Source organism: Protomyctophum bolini (assembly GCF_963924005.1).
Source record: "Protomyctophum bolini genome assembly, chromosome: 15".
In the NCBI taxonomy this organism is placed as follows: domain Eukaryota; kingdom Metazoa; phylum Chordata; class Actinopteri; order Myctophiformes; family Myctophidae; genus Protomyctophum; species Protomyctophum bolini.
In genome coordinates this window covers 18410163-18416232 of record NC_137876.1, presented here as the reverse complement: position 1 = coordinate 18416232, position 6070 = coordinate 18410163, and positions in this window count along the sequence as shown.

Sequence of the window (6070 nt, the reverse complement as noted above, 5' to 3'; positions counted from 1 at the left end):
AGGGCTATATAGGCCATATAGTATACATTTTTTGTTCTACATTTCTCTCGGAAATAACCTCCGGTCCACAATGCAGTACACTATATATATAAGGAAGGAATTTGGTCAAATAGTAACACATTCATCCGAGCGAAGTATAAACGAGTTATCTTCGTCAAGTGATCAACGTGTGATGGAATAGATAACACTCGTTATGTCGGAGACACATTCTTTCTCAATGAATGTTGTGTGTGTGTGTGTGAGACTATAATTGCCTAGAGCCTTGTAACCACACACACATTCTCGTTCTACGCGCTGAGTGGAGATAAGATGTCTGAGATGATCGTTTTATTATCTGATCTGCCTGGGCGATCTCTCCCACAGGGGGGTATCTGCAGTGGTGGGAAAAAAGTATACTCAGTTGTTTTGCTTAAGTAAAAATACTGCAATTTAGAACTATACTTCGTTACAAGTCAAAGTATATACGGCATTGAAAAAGTACAAAAGTATCGGCATCAAATGTACTTAAAGTACTAAAAGTAAAATGAAGTAAAAATCAACCAAAGTAACTATAAAGTCTTGAAATAATTAGTAAAAAAGTACACATTTTGGCTCTGAGATGTATAGTGGAGTATAAAGTACTGGAAATTGGAAATACTCAAGGCAAGTACAAATACCTCAAAATTGTACTTAAGTTGCAGTACTTGAGTAAAAGTACTTAGTTACTTTCCAGCACTGGGGATCTGAGGGCTTTCCTCAGGGCGCACAACGTGTTAGGGGTGAAGGGTCAACGTGGTGTGAAAACCCTTGGAAGAGGAGGAGGACACACCCGGGAAACAGGGGCGTGCAGAGAGTGTCAGAGTGCCACTATGCCTACTGGCGGAATGTGGAACTGCACATACACTTCCGGCAGTCTTCCGGGCGGGTGCTTCAAAACGCCACTGAGCCAACTTCCACTGAAATGAACAGCGAATGAATAACTATAGAATGGAACATTGCAGTGACACACTTTTTTTTCTCTCCCCCGATGATATCCTGTGGGTCCCGAAACATCAGTAGCTGGGCATAGGAGGGGCTATAGCGCCCCTCAAAAACGCTCCAAAACGCGGGCAGTGGCTGCTGAGTGTTCTATATAGAGAAACTTTATTGACTTTAATGTGTTCAAGTCTCTGGTCTGTGCCGAGCAGGAGGAGTTCAGTCCATTCCCGGGCTGGGGGGGGGGGGGGGGGGGTGTGTCGACCACACCACACGGCCTACAGTCGATGCCGGTGCACTCTGAATTTGTTACACACGATGATAGAGCATAGTTTTATTATCCACTGACAAATTCATTGAGCGCGTTCATCTCCATCCTTCATTGTCCTCCTCCCTCCCCTCTCTCTCTCTCTCTCTCTCTCTCTCTCTCTCTCTCTCTCTCTGTCTCTCTCTGTCTTGTGTTGCATTCCTGGCATGCTCCAGGAGGCTGATGACACACACTGATAAACATGCAGACGGTGTTTTAAGGACGTGCGTTCGCTGTCCTCCTTTTTTTTTTTTTTTTCCTCTTTTCATTTTATTTCCCCCCGTAAGAAGAACAACTCTAGTTCAGGTCGGTTCATTGGATGATACAAGGAATATTGTTTGTTGCGAACGCAGTGAGCACTTACTATGAGACCTATAGCAGATCATGTCTGTCCGTGCGTGCGTCTGTGTGTCCGTGTGTCCCCCCTTTGTGCCCATATATGGAGCTGATGCAACACACTCCATGATATTTGGACGTATAGCTGCTTTGGGGACTCCTTATATGGTTATGGCTAAGTTAAAAACTTAACTTAAAAATAACTTGACTTAAAAAAATAATAACTTCAAAATAAATCTTAAAAAAACCCAAATATGTACGAGCTGCGTTCGCTTCCCGCGTTTGCGCGTCTTACTTACTGGTATGTATATGTATGACTATATCTGGCACCATCTTGTCCCCCTTATTTTCCCCTTACGTGCATGTTCTCGCTCAGTGTGCGTGCTGCGTCGATATCTGGCACTGATAACAGAAGAATGCACATTGCACCATGCAGCCAGGCTGTCATATTGTATGTGAGTGGCATCCAGGGCCCATTTTGTTCGCCTTAGATCGGGCGCTTCTCAGAGTGGGATCTGTGGGACTCCCAAGGGGGGGGGGGGTCCTCGAGCCAGCTCCAGGCAAGGGGATCCCCCCAGAAAAATGTGTTTAACTTCTTTAATCCTGATACTATATACTGTATTATCAAGCTTTGTGATCTGGTAAAGCTAATAAAAAAAAAAAGAAGAAGAGAGGAACAACACAAAGCTTGTATGGGGGGGGCGGGGTCCCTGGCAGAGGGGGTATACGCGGCCAAATACGTTCATTTAGGGGTCCTTGACATGAAATCATTCGTGAACCCGCTCTCAGATAGAATGGTGTTGCTGTTTTCACAGAGAGAGAGAGAGAGAGAGAGAGAGAGAGAGAGAGAGCGAGCAGCGGGCGCAGCTGTGTGAAGACAGGAAGTCACATTTCTTCTGACGGGAAGTTGCAGCGATGCACACGCTATAGAGGCTCAGGAAGCCATGCGAGACGGGCCACGCCACTTCATTCATAAATCTCCGGGCCGCGCCGCACGGCGCACAGCAGGCACGCACACTATAAGCACACCAGTCCTCCAAACACACACACACACACACACACACACACACACGCACGGACACTACTAAACACACCAGTCCTCCAAACACACACACGCAGTGCGCACGCAAACTATACTAAACACACTAGTCCTCCAAACACACACACACACACACACACACACACACACACACACACACACGCACGCACGGAAACTACTAAACACACCAGTCCTCCAAACACACACACTCAGTGCGCACGCAAACTATACTAAACACACCAGTCCTCCAAACACACACACTCAGTGCGCACGCAAACTATACTAAACACACTAGTCCTCCAAACACACACACACACACACACACACACACACACACACACACGCACGGACACTACTAAACACACCAGTCCTCCAAACACACACACACACACACACACACACGCACGGAAACTACTAAACACACCAGTCCTCCAAACACACACACACACACACACACACACACACGCACGGACACTACTAAACACACCAGTCCTCCAAACACACACACACACACACACACACACACACACACACACACACACGGAAACTACTAAACACACCAGTCCTCCAAACACACACACGCAGTGCGCACGCAAACTATACTAAACACACTAGTCCTCCAAACACACACACACACACGCACGCACGCACACAAGCGAAACACACCGGTCCTCCAAACACACACACGGGCGTAAACCAAACACGCCGGTCCTCCAAACATATAGCCTGCGAGCGAAGACGACTATTTGCCGTATGTTGGTTTGTTTGAAGTGCTTTGGGGCGCGAAAGAACCTCGGACAAGGGCAGGGTCACATGGTCAACCATTAACCGTTTCCGACGTCGCCACACGTCCTATAGGGGTCCCAATCGACGCGTCCATCCGACGTCTGTACATGTCCTAGCGCGTCCTCAATGATACCGGGGCGAGAAAGGAATATTCTGATTTTTTTCCTTTTTTGTATTTTTCAGCTCGCCTTTCGGCTACCGCGTATGCTACGCTCTGAGCCCATATTAGCTTCCCGTTGACTTACAGTATAGCTGTTAGCGCGGCAGAAAGAATGACTCGTCTCTCCTAATCCAGGGCGCTCTCGGTGGTTTTGAACTGATCGATATGCTGGCGCTTCATTTCTGCTCCTCATCCGTCTCTCCCGCAAAATATATGAACACTTTTTGGATTATATATCGTATAAATTAAAACGATAGCAATGTAAAGCACACTTATTTAGCTGATTGTTTCCGGGTCGTGGGTTTCAGAGTAAAAGCGGCCATGTCTTTCTGGCACCCCAGAGCTCCTATTTTGAAGGAATCACGGCACCGATTGCGCATGAGGACACTGAGGATGAGTCTAAAAAAAAAAGTCTTCAGTTTTCTGGTATGTTGCTATATTAGTGGTTCTCAAAGTTTTCATGTCAAGGACCCCAAACATTATATCTATGTAGCCGCTGGCCCCATCTCAAAATATTTTGTTCCATGGAACAAATGTTCACTTTAAAGTATTTATATGTTCATATGTTCTCATATGTTCTCGATTAAAAAACAAAAAAACAGCGCGGCACGAAGTGACACACTCCGACCTTGTATAGATCTGCTATTTTTTGAATATAGCCAAAGTACAATTCTGTCTCAATGGGCGGGGTTTGGAGCTTGTGTTTTTTTCTTTGGATCGGGACAGGTCCCGTGACGAAGCACCTATACCCCCTCCTCATGGTCAGATGGGGGCCAGAGATATAGACTGTAAAGGAAGAGATAGCGTATCCTGACGCAGACACAGAAATATAGCGTTGTTTGTATAAGCGTCATCTTTGAAAGAATGCGTTTCACTTCCCTGCACCTTCTCGTTCTTAAATTAATCTCAGTCTCTCACTTCCTCTTTCCCTTACACTACACCAGTGGTTCTCCAACATTTTCATGCCCCCCCCCCCCCCCCCCCCCCCCAATTCAGCAACATTTCCATCAACCCGCGGCGGCTGGTTCAAATAAACGGAACCGGTCCCCCCGGACACGGAGTCTAATCACAGCCAAAACACACCGTCGTTCAGCAGTTATAGTGGCGAAGATTATACTCTCGCGGCACGGATGAAAGCGAAGGGAACATTTAATACATCGTCATTCATTCCACGAGTGTTTTTCCATTGTTATATTTATCAGATCGTTAACCTTCATCATAAACAAATGTCTCTGTGCCTCGAGTGAGCACGCGGAGACCCCCCTCGCCGTGTTGATGATATCAAACCCAATTATGTTTTTAGCTATTTATGCACTATTATGACTGCGGCCACTGAATATGGATGTGAAAGAGAGGGCAGAGACATGGGGGAGGGAACCCAATGCAACACAGATCCCCCCCCCAAACGGGAGTCAAAACCACCCTGTGACGTTGTACATTACATTTCTATTTTTTTTTTAATTTTTATTCCCCACGATTTTGCAACCCATTTTTTCACCCAGTGTCAATTAACTAATGTAATCCCATGGGCGCTACACTTCTATCTGCCAACCTAGGGAGGCATGCAGCGGACAGACCTCATGCTCACATATTGCAAACATTGAATATGTTTCCATATTATGGAAAGTCAGAACAGGTCAGCATATATATATATATATGGAGATCTAAGGGTTTGAGGTTCGAGGTGAGATGTATAGAGAGTTGCCATGGCCAATATTGATCAGGGATCAGGGATCTCCATATATGGGCTTAATGTTGATGAAATTGATGTTTAGTTAAGTGCGACCCGCGGTCACATTTACCCCATTAAAACCTGAGGCCGATTCTACGAATGCCTTCTAAATACTAAGAGTTTTTTTGATAAATGTAGTTGCTATACTGTCTTCAAAGCATTTTCATGTCGGGGACCCCCAAAATGATAAGCTTTTGACCGCGGATGCGGATGATTATTTTTATATATATATATATATATATATGTATATATATATATATATATATATATATATACACGAAGCGGCGTGCTACAAGCTTGTATATCTGCTATTTCTGAATAGCCGTGGCATGTACGGCTAAACTCTAAAATGACACAGATGCTGTCCTGGTTTAATGGCTTATGTAATGTGGATTATAGGGTTGGAAAGGTTACTTTTGAAGCCCAATCCATAACAGATGACTGATGATCATACTTACATTTAGTTTGTAATAAACTTCTTGTTTGTGTAATTTGTTACTTCCCAGCACTGGAAACAATTTACATAAAAGCACTCGGGCTGAAAGCAGCTGTTGACATCCATGGAGGAATAGGAGTATATATGTGATTCTTCCAGAAGTACAGTGGTCATATTGACTCCATTGTAAAACGCCATGACTGATAGTAAGTTGATGCTATACTTCTAGGTTGGGTCAAGTATTTTCCATTATTAAACCTATACTTAAACCTATACTTCGGTTACCACATAGTCCCCCAGGGGTCTATGCTAGGCGCAAT